This window comes from Ictidomys tridecemlineatus, chromosome 6, assembly GCF_052094955.1.
Source record: "Ictidomys tridecemlineatus isolate mIctTri1 chromosome 6, mIctTri1.hap1, whole genome shotgun sequence".
Classification (NCBI taxonomy): Eukaryota; Metazoa; Chordata; class Mammalia; order Rodentia; family Sciuridae; genus Ictidomys; species Ictidomys tridecemlineatus.
In genome coordinates, this window is record NC_135482.1 from 4806162 (window position 1) to 4817404 (window position 11243).

Genomic DNA, 11243 nt, shown 5'->3' on the forward strand with positions numbered 1-11243 from the left:
TCAAGAAGACTGAATGAGGTGGCATGTAAACAGCCTGTCACAGGGCCTGGCGCGCAGTAAGTGTTCGATAAAGGTCAGCTATTATTCTCACCCTAGAGCCCATCACACATGCTGAACGAGTGAATGTCCGGATGGAGGGTGGATGGAGGATGGATGGAGGGATGAAGGAAAAGGAGGATGAATGAACAGGTGTGCAGATGGACGGAGCTCGTCCTCTCAGCCTGTCCCTGGTGCCACCGAAGGCCTGGCAGAGGATAGGGGTGCAGCCAGTTGACTAAATCCCGAGGAGCCCTGGGCCCCTGCGCCTCACCTACCCCAGCAAGGGGGCCGGCCAGGCTGGACATAGCCCTCATGAAAGGCAAGTCATGAAAGGGACCCAGGGGACAGCGGCGGTGGCGGGACTCCGCACCAGATGCCTCAGCCGCAGGAAGGCGCGCGTCCCGGGGCCCTGGCTCCGCAGTGAAACGCTGCGTTTCCCATAAAGAGGGTTCGCAGTGGCCCCGCTTGGAGAAATCAGGGGGACCGGGAGCGCGGAGCCTTCTTTTAATACCCATTTAATATTTATGGAGCCGCAGCAGCCGCCAGCCGCGAGCGCGCGTGCGGGGAGCCGCGCTTCCTCCGCCGCAGCCGTCCGCGGGGGACAGCAGCGTTTCCAAACAAACGGCTTTTAGCTGGGAAGCGCTTACACCTGGTCCGCGAAAGACCGCAGGCCAGCGCGGGGACGCTGAGGGACACCGCGGGGCTCCCGCCCTCCCGTCCAGCCCCGCGGAGTGACCTTGAGCAAGTCACACGCCCCGGTGCGCGACAGGCGCCTCCTTAGCGCGGTGGGGGAGGGCGAGGCGGGAGGACCGGCCTTGCAGGAACTAGGCACTTCCGTTCTCGGGATCACCGCCAGAGTGCTGCAGGCTGTCACCGCTCTCCCTGCCCAAAGGGTGTGACAAAACAAGGTCCTGCCTGGAGGAAGATGATGGGGGACAGAGGTCAATAAATATGCAGAAGGAGAGCCTGCAGGTGACCATGTGTACATGGCAGACAGCAGGAGGATGAGGTGCCGAGTGACCAGAGTGTGACCTGCCAAAGGAGTGACATCCCCTCATACACAAATGGTGAGAGGGACAGCAACAACCAGACCTGGGGAGGGAGCCACAACACGGGCGGGCGAGAGCAGTTTCAAGGCTTCCTCCCGGGCTAGCCTGGCACCCGAGCCTCCATAAAGGCCCAGGAACCCCGATCTGGAGGCTCGCGGGCTCTCCTGTCCAGCACCTGTTGAAGATCCCACTCATTTTCAGGGTTGGCTTTTCAAGTCTTATCTTTTTGCAAGCAGCTTTCCTCTCAGAGGCTTGCATTTGCTGAGGTGCCAGGAGTCCCATGGGGCCGGGCACTCAAACAAGAACCTGGGTGTTAGCCAAGACTCGAGGCACAAGCAGGCATGAGGCGCCGACTGTCCGGAAGGACAGCTAGGGAGGAGGTCTGGCCTTGCCCTCCCCTCTGACCACACTCCCCAACCTTTTCTGGGCTCTGCTGCTCCGGGCTCTCCATTGCCACAGCCACCCACATCGGCCTCCAGGAGGGTCCTGAAACTCATTCAGAGCGGGCCACTCCTCAGGCACACCCCAGTCCTCAGAGCACCTGCTGCCTGCAGAAAGCCCGGCCCTGGGGCCAGCCCCAGAGCCCACGTCAGCCCCAGCTGGACCACAAGGGGCTCCCTGACACACCTCGAGTCCTATCGGAGCCTCCACAGGTGCTCTTCCTCCTGCCTGGAGGACTCCTCCTAACACTCCTGCCCCTACAGCTGCCCTCTGGTTTCCAGGCTCATGCCCACTCAGACCCAAGGCAGCCCAGGGCCTTGAGACATCTTCTCTGACGGCCCCAGGTGGGATCAGAGCTCCGCCCAAACCCCCAGGGCTTCCCTTACCAAACCTCCCAGCACAGGGCCTGCTTCTGTGTGTGAGCTGAATGAGCAGCCAAAGAACAAAGGGATATAGGAATGAGTGAGTGAGTGAGTGAGTGAGTGAGTGAGTGAGTGAATGAGTGAGTGAATGAATGAGTGAGTGAATGAGTGAATGAATGAGTGAATGAATGAATGAATGAGTGAATGAATGAATGAGTGAATGAGTGAGTGAATGAATGAGTGAGTGAGTCCCACAGCCCAGATTTGAAAAGCAGCTTGAACCTCCCTATCTGGATTTTTCATCTGCAAATTTTCAGATGTTAAAACGCCCCTCCCCGCCTGTCAGGAGATTAAGGGACATGGGATACAAAATCATTCAGCTGAGAGCCCAGCACACAGTAGGTACTTAGTAAATGTCTCTTGTATTCTGCTCAGAAAGTTCTGATGAAACTCAGGAGCCCTGCAGGAGACTTGTGAGAGTCAGGCAGCCCCCAGCTCCCCTGCCAGAACCCCAGGTTTCCCGAGCCCCTCTTTCCTACCGGGAAGCCACCAGTTAGCCTCCTTCCCAGGGTGCAGTGGCTGGACACACCCAGCAGGACCTGCCTCTGCTCATCCTCTGGGCACTGGGGAACACAGGTGAGCCCCTGAACATTCACTGCTCCTTTTCTGGGAGCCAAGTGACCCAGACCTGAGACCAGCCCTTGGGAGGCTCAGGGCCCTGCAGGAGCAGCCGGGCAGATCAAGGGACCTCTGGGACTCCCTTGTTAAGAAGCCCGTTGTAAAGAAGTCTGTGGGCCCAGGGAAGACCCCACCCAGCTCCAAGGCTGTATATGCCAAAGGCCCCGAAAGGAGAGAGCTGTGAAGAGTCCTGACGCGTGGACCAACTCGGCAGTGGATTTTTGCAGAAGAGCCACCTAGTTCGTCCTCACAGTGAGGCCCACCCTGCACCCGGTGAGACAGGCAGTAAGCACCTGCCTTGTCCTGCAAACAGGACAGACCTGCTCTGCCGAGTGGCCTGAGGCAGCCACCTCTACCCAACACACACCCCTCAAAGTCAGCGTGGGTCAAGAGCAGTGCTGCCTATGCCCTTGTTATCAGCACCTGCTCTGGCTCTCAGAAGTGTCCCCATTTGGAAAGTGAAGGTCACTCTCACCAGAGTCAAAGTGAGGCCATTCAAGCCACCACCACAAAGCCTCCCGTTTCTCACTGGCCCATCTCTAACAATAACTGTGAGTGAGGGCGAAGCCTGTTGTCCTCAGTCCAGAACTCCAGAGAATCGACATCCGCACGGGGACGACAGTCTGACGCAGCACAGAACCTCCAGAGCCTTCTCCCGGCTGCAGCGTTCCAAAGAGCCAGCACTGCGCAGGCCCTTCTCCAGGAGTTCAGCCCTGAGCAGGCGGCCAGCGGCCCCCGGCTGCACCCCCTGCCCCAAGCACGGTTGATTGTCCTGCCTAACTACGGAGGCCAGGCGTTTGTTGCAATGTGGCAAAATGACATTTAAAAAAAAAAGCCACAGCCCCCACCCCGGGCACATGCAGGAGATAACATTTAATGGAGAAGTGCCACCGCGTGGGGTTAGGGAAGAATTCTTCCACCTGCCACCTTCCCCACAGTTTGAAAACCACTTGTAATTCTTATTTCCTTCCCTTGTCTTGCTTGTGCCTGGATAGATGCAACTGATCGGTTGATGGTTGGAAATGTCATAAGGGATAAAAATAAACAGATGAACCCAAAGGAAAGAGGCAAATAGCTCAATGGGGGAAAATAGATCCGGGCCCGCGAAGCCCTAGTATGATCCGGCCCTCCATTTCTCCTCCCTCTGCTCCACCAGGGGTTTCCACGAAAAAGAAAACACTGACCAGAATCTGGGATTCGTGGCTCAGCTGAATGAGCCAATGAGCTGAGTAGATGAAGGACTCCACGAATATGCTGAAAATTAGACCATATTCCTTGAAAAGGGATCAACCACAAGTGACTTTAAAGCATTTACCACTTAAAAACCTTTTAGCTGGGCCCATTTTGAATTATGACTACATGATTTTAAATTACACTTTCTAATTCCTCGCCCCCCACCCCCAGCAGTCGCTGCTACTCCATTTCCCAATTATGTACTTTTATTTCAGAATGATGAAGAGTGCTACTTACTGGATCATGTCCTGTCTGCCACAAATAGCTGCTCACTATCCCCTTAATTTTAGATATGAATGCAGTTGGTTCACTGGGCTCATCTTCAAATTCTGAATATTCCCCGATCCCAGTGCACAGAACGAGGCCCGAGATGCAAAAGAAACCCGCAAAGAGAAATCTGCTTGTAAACCCGGGCTCCACTCCATAAATTATTATAATTCTTGGTGCTTTCTATATCCATCTAGCAGATCAGCAATCACATAAATAATAGTGAGTGGACTGATTTTTTCTTCTGCAAAGTGCTATGTCCTAGTTTTCAAAATAAAGCTCTTGGAGATTCACGTATCTGTGGAGTTGCAAGGGGAAGCAGCTCAGATCCCGTTCACACACACACACAGGCATGCCGCACACAAAAGGGAACCAAGTGAATGTGGAAAAGTCGGCATCCTGCCTCCCCTCCCCACAGATCCACCCGCTCATGCTCAGTGGCAGTGGGGGCTCAGGACTTGGGTGGCTAGGGAGGGGGAGAGGCAAGAGGGTCTGGCTCTCAGTATTCAAATAAAATTTGCAAAGAAAGTCAACGTGGATCTGCAGTTCTCGTGGAAATCTATTCAGCAGATGTCACCGGAGCACAATCAAGTTGGCCCTATGGTCATCCCACACTTGGGTCTGCAGTTGGGGTTTGGCCATTTTTACCATCAGTTCAAGTGTATTTTTTGTGGTCATGTGGGAATTTGCCACTGAGGATCAACCTCCAAAGTGTGATCAATTAACTGATGTGCCTGAATAACAAACTCATTCCCCCACTGCACTGCGCTGTGCACAGAGCCCAGGCGGCCGAAGCTGCAGGAGAGGGGAGGCGTCTGGGCTTCCTTGTGAAGAGGGAAAGGCAGGGTGTGGGGAAGGGCCTGCCTTTCTCAGGTAGCCAGTGCAATCTGTTCTGCAGTCTTGCAGCTGCAGAATGTGCAGAAAACACGGAAGAATGCACTGGAGGGGAGAAGCGAAGGCAGGCACGGGACATTGGAGGGAAGCATCATTTTCTCCTGAAAGTGATGACATTAGCATGGGAGATGCCAAAGGCTTCGTGTGCATCAACGCTGAGCCTCAGATCCCCAGAAGAAAGGCGCAAGAATGCGAAGATGAGCCACGGACAAGCTACCTGACAGACATCAACCTTCAGATGTAGGTGGGGGCGAAAGGGAACCTGTTATGCCTGGCTCTGAACTGGACACGGAGCACCGTCAACCAGAGGGAGATTTCTCCCTCTCGCTCTCCCTCCTTTCCTTCCTCCCTCCTTTCCTTTCTTCTGTCTGTCCGTGCTTCCTTCCTTCTTTTTTTAACTGCAGCTGCTCCTATTTACAATGAATGACCAGGTTCTGACCTCAGGCTGGTCAAGCTCACATCCAAGAAAATTCCCTAAAGAATACTTTGCAGACAGGCATGGGAAGACCCAGGAGCATCTCAAGTCACTGTACAAGTTCAAAATTGGTATATGAATCTCAATTTGCTAAGTTTTTTTGTTTCAGGAAATTGGGCTGCCTTGTCGGCCATAGATATTTCAAATGGAAATAGAGCATAACTAAGTCTTCTCTCATTATGGGGGGCAACTATTGTGCCGGCAGCAGATTGGTGGGACCACAGCGAGCACCAGGAAGAATCAAGCTGATCAAGACACTTCCCCCCGACACCACCCCCACAGAGGGGCCCCTTTTGACTTCCTTGTGTTTCTCTTTTCCCTGGGATTTTGCTTTGCACAATTTAGTCATCTCTTCAGATCCAAACCAATTTCAGTGGCTGTCTGGAGCGGGTGTGAGCTGGCTGTGTCATTGTGGGGACATGCACACACCAGGAACCAGGGGTGCAGGGAACTGCCTTCCCAGTTCTCCTCTAGCCCCGAGTATGGGGTACATCTCACACTGGAGAGCAAGGCGTCCAGGCCAGAAGAGCACCCCACAGCGGGCCTGTCCCTCTCCCAAAGGGCAGCAGCCTTGACCAGAGCAAGCCCAGGACCCAATTCTCGGGCTCTATGCTGGGGAAACCCAGCCCTGTCCTTCACTCCAGAGGTGTTGACAGACAAAGGTACCACTGCTGAACAGAAAGATCTCAGAGAGAAGAAAATGGAAAGGGGATTTGTGCAAAGACCCTTTTTTGTTCCCAGTGAAGGAGGGGCAATGGGGAGACATGTCACATTGTCACTTTAAAGATTTTGACAGACGATTCTGGGATAAGGCAGAAATTCCACCCCTAACTGCGGCTCCCTCGACTTGAAAGGCATTGACTAACCTCCACTAATTGCGTGTTTTCTGTGCATAATATTTACTTGTTAAAAGTCTTTGCCCGACCGATTAATTTCCTGTGCCCCGCTATTCGTGATCAGTTCACAGGCCTGAAATTGGAAAAAGGAAGGCACTTGGACAGATTGAAAGATGACTGGGGAGGATCTTGTTTTTTCCAGAAGTCCAGCACCCACACCCAGAATGCTGCTTTTTCTCCTTGCAGACTCCCCTTCCCTGAAACCCAGCACCCACCCTTAATTCCTCAAATGAGTGGAAAGAGATGGGCACAGGAGGGGCTGTGGCTGTCTGGCTGGGAAGACAGCAAGTTCAAGGCAGAACAACAGAACTCAATCACTCTCATCGGAGGAAGGTCTCGTAGTCCCAAGGCTGGACTCGGAAATGTTGAAAAGCAGCTTTTCTTGAACAATTATTCCATACATCATTCTGTGTATTTCTGATGCCGTTTGGGCACTAGGAGAAACACCCCCAAAATCCCATCTGTTACCTAATCTAGACCTGCCTATTGGTCCACAAGTGCAGACCCAGGGTACCGGCCTGGGTGGGTGTACCCATTCCAGAACCTCACACAGGACCTACATCTGAGGTGCTTCATCCCACATGTGGGTGACCTCGGAGACTGCCACATCAGAATTTTGAGGATCTACTTCAATCTAGATCTTCCGAAATTCCTGGGGCGAGGCATAAATCGGAAAGCAGCCCACAGTGAGCCGCTTCCAATACACGATTACCCCTCAGTGCCTGGATTAGGCCTTTTGACTAGCCATCAGCCAATTAACGTACCTCCAACGAGCACTCGAATAGATGTAACCATTTCACAGAAATCCATCTTGAGAAAAAAGATTTTACAAGTGTGGAGGGGCTGCCACTTGGAAAGCCAATTTGCAGGGAGCCCGGCATCTTGAAGCACAGTTTATTACGCATGGCTCCCACACAGCGGGCCCCTGTAGTCTGCACCTGGCTCCAGATGCCTCCCTGTCACCAACAGCTCCACAGTCCTGTGCTCTCCCCAGCCTCAACCCAAGCAGAAACACAAGCCCCCCTCCCAGAATGGCCTCCTAGACCTTTGGCTCCAGAAGACCAAGGCGCCCCTCTCAGCTGGGATGTAGCGGTCAGCTGGTGGCCTCTCTGGCATCCCCCAAAGCATTTTTAGCCATGTGACCGATTACTCATGAAGTTGGTATAATTTTTCCCCCTTGGTCAAAGCCACTTAGGGTATGGAGGGCATTAACACCCCCACGGCTTCGCATCCCACCCCCAGTGCAACAGAACCCTGCCAATAAGTCCCCCACCATGGTTCCACTCCCGTCCAACCAGCTCCGCCCCACTCTCCTTCCCCCAGTTGAATTTCATAATTGTTGGCCACTTACCAGGCTTCCCTCTGGGCCATTCAGGGGAGCAGTGGAAATGGGAAGGGGAGCAGCTAAGCTCCTAGGGGGTGCGGGGAGAAAGGCCCCGAGAGGGGCATCCCAGAAGGGCAGTTGGACACTAGTGGGGACCAGTAGCAGAGTGGAGCCTCCTGACCCCACTGGGCCACCCAGCCTGAGCCTGGAGGTGGGAAGGGAGGGAGGAGGGTGGGTTCCAAACTCCAGGTTAGCCTGGGGACTCCTGGACACAACATCTCTTCTCTGTCCCTACCCAGGCCCAGGAGACTGTGCAAGAATTCTCTCTCCCCTAGACCACGTCCCAGAATCAACACACAAGAGACAGAACTGCTCCCTGGCACCGGCAGTCCATGGAATACTGCCTTGAAGGACTGGGACCTGTCTGGTTAGTCACTGAATCCCAGGCCAGGCACACTGCGGGCAGCAGTGAACAGTGTCCAGTGGGCGAGTGGATGAAGGATGGATGCACGGGTGGATGGTGGATGGATGGATGGCTAGAAACGGATGAAGTTGCCTTCGATACCTAGTAAAAGTGGCCATTCGAGCAGCATCAGTCCCCGTCTCCTCCCAGTAAGCAGCGCCAGGGGCTCCGTGCGCACAGTAGGCTCTCCAGGACCCGGGGCTGCTATTGTTGTCACCGTCGTCATCATTTGCACCCCACCAGCCCGCTTCTTCCACCAGCTACTCTGCCAACTGCCGGCGGCGACCGGCGAGCCGGGGAAAAGTTTCGCTGACCCCGTGGCCCCAGCCAGAGTCCTGCGTCCCGGCCGGCCCCTCCTGCCCGCACCCGCTGGGCAGGCAGGGCAGCGGGGTACTCGGCCCGGCCGCCGGCGCCCCGCACAGGCGGCCAAAGTAACTTTGCGGGCGCCCTGCGCAGCGCCGCGGGCGTCACCCGGAGCCTGGAGGGGGTCCCGGCCGCTCCCCCTCCCGGCCTGCGCCCCGGCCCGCCGCGCCTCGGCCCGCGCCCCGCCCGCCCTCCGGCCCTACCTGGCCCCGGGCTCCTCTTCGGCGGCCGCGGCGGCCGCGAGCAGCAGCGCGCACGGAGGGAGGCAGCGGCCCGGCACCCGGGAGGGAGGCGCGCGGGGGCGGGGGCTCCTCCGGCGGCGGCCGCCTCGCCGCGCGTCCGAGGCTGCAAGTGGGAGCCAGACTCCTCCTTCGGGGGGCGGGGGGCGCCCGCGCACCCTCCCTCGCCCGCCCGCCCGCCCGCCCGCCGCGAGGCCGCCAGCCGCCCGGGCCCCTCCGCCGCCGCCGCCGCGCCCCTCCCGCCGCCCGCGCGCCCCGCCGCCCCCGCCCGGGGCCCCGGCCCCCGCCCGCCGCGCCCGCGCCCGCCGCCCGCATCCCGCCGCGCAGGGCGAGGAGGAGGAGCGCGGCCCGCGCTGCGGAAAGGGAAGCGGCCGCCCGCCGCGGCCCGCGCCCTCCCGCGCCGCCACCCGCCCCGCCGGCCGCGCGGACCGGGGAGCGGGCGGGGCGCGCCCACCTCCCGAGCCGCCGCGGCCCCGCGGGCAAAACCCAGGCCGCGCCTCTCCCCGCGCCGCGCCGCGCCCCGCCCGCGGCTGCGACCCCTCCCGGGCCGCCGGAGCACCCGCCGGCCCGCGCACCCCGCGCGGGATTGCCCTGCCGGCCCCTTCCGGAGGGACGCGGACCCTGGCTCCCGAGTGTGCATCGGCGGGGTCCTCCCCCAGAGCATCCCTCCGGTTCCCTCGGGTGCCCCAGGACCCCAAGCCTTCAGCAGAGAGGGTGGCCGGTTGTGGCCTCACGGGACAGGGACAGGACTGGAAAGGCCCTCAGAACCCAGCATTGACTAAGGAAGGCCCGGCCTTAGGCTGCAGAGCGGAGAGCAAGACCCTGAGCTGCGGTTCTCCACCCATAGGGGCCCTGAGCTGGGTGCTTCCACTCTGGGGAGCTTGAGAGACCCTGAGGACCTAGCCCCGACCTGGGACAGGGAAGGGTGACCCTGTCTTTGTGTGGACAGGGAATAGCTCCCTCTGGCCTGGGCCTCCCAGACTGAGAGTGAGGTCAGAAGGGGCTGTGGCCCCCTCAGAGGCCCATCAAAAACCCAAATGTGTGAGGGTCCCCCTGCCCCAGCCCACTCAGGCATGGAGCCACCTCCACATCTCATTATCAAATGAAGTCCCCAAGGACACTCAGGTGGGCACTTGGGCCTGGGCTGCCCTTGAGGAGAGCACAGTCTGGGGGTGGGGAGGGCAAGGAGGGTGCAGGAGGCAAGGAAGGACAAGGACCTGGTGTGGCTCCCTGGAGGTGGTGACACACACCCCTACTGTGTGCCAAGGACAGGGGGATGGAAAGGCATCCAGGCAGAGAGGATAGGGCTCCGAAGGCCTTGGTGGGTTTGGAGTGGTAAGTTCAGTGGGGATAGAGAAAAAGGGAGGGCAGGAGGGGCGGGGAGAGGGGGTGGGAGGCAGATCAGGAGCACCTTGGGTGCTTGGCTAAGGGGCGTGGACTTTTAGGGGCAGTGGGGAGCCACAGACTTTGAGCAGGTGCTGGGCTTGGTCAAGTTGATCTTCTTAGAGCTTCTCTGGCATCCCTGACCAAAGGGAACCTGGCCGGGGACAAGATGGGACTGTGGCGGGTGCAGAGGCTCCTCCTGCTTCCCGGTCACACTCTACAGAACCCCAGCTGGGCCCAGAAGCACCCTCTCCTCCTGAGGCGCAGACTTCCCCAGACAATGCCTGCCTGCGAGGAGGAAGTGGATGGAGAAAATTGCCTTCCTGGGAGACAAGGCTTGGATGCAGTGTCTCAGCAGCCTCACCTGCTGCCTGCCAGGGACAAAGGTACAAGTTGGCCATGACCTTAGGAGGTCTGGAGGACCAAAATCTGTCTTCCTGTTCCCTGGGATGACAGCAGAAAAGTTCCTGACTCTTGTCCTCCAAGGCTAGCTTCATCATACCACCATTCTACCAGAACTCCCCTCAGCTCCCAGAATACCATCTCTTATTTACCCTGGACATGCACTTATTGAGTACCTACTGTATGCTTGAATTCTGGCACTTCCTTTGGTGCAACGCATGAGCTCCCCATCAAAGGGCCTATGTCACCTATGCCACTCAGTCCCAGGCACTGAGCTCTGAGCTTGACCCACACTGTCTTATGGAACCCCACACCTCCCCCAGTCTAGACTGCACCTAAGGTCAGGCTCCCCAGAGCCCAATGCTGCATCTTAGGGCCTGGATCTCAGTCTCTTCTTCCATAAAGCTCAGTAGGTGCCCCGGGAGTGGCTCTAAAAGGCAAGGAATGAGGAGTGCGGGCTGGGCAGGATAGACCTGCTCCTAAAAGAGCAACCAATCTGGCAAACACAGCAGACATTCTGCTTTTGGAAAATTTAATAACACAGTGGCACTCGTTCATGGAGACTAATAGAAACACCACACAGCCCCACACTGCTGAACCAGCCGGGGATGGCTTGTTCTGCTCAGAAGCATTTCTCAGGCACCTACTATGTGTGGAGACCAAGCAGAAGCAGGTTATGTGTCCTAGGAGAGGCATGAGGGCTGCAGGTGCTCATGATGCACGGGAGTCGTGGAA

The 11243-nt window shown here is 57.4% G+C and overlaps 1 protein-coding gene across 4 annotated transcripts in view; it reads right to left on the bottom strand.

Moving 5' to 3' along the window:
- Mpped1 (metallophosphoesterase domain containing 1) overlaps positions 1-8830 on the bottom strand; it is a 70594-nt gene extending 61764 nt beyond the window's left edge. Inside the window, exon 1 of one of the 4 annotated variants that reach the window (XM_078052596.1) lies at positions 8688-8830. The gene's annotated coding sequence lies outside the window, so the exon portion shown is untranslated. Of the gene's footprint in view, positions 1-8223; positions 8551-8687 lie in introns of those variants that run through there. The other 3 variants (XM_078052593.1, XM_078052595.1, XM_078052594.1) reach the window with 3 other exon arrangements.
- Positions 8831-11243: the final 2413 nt, after the last annotated feature.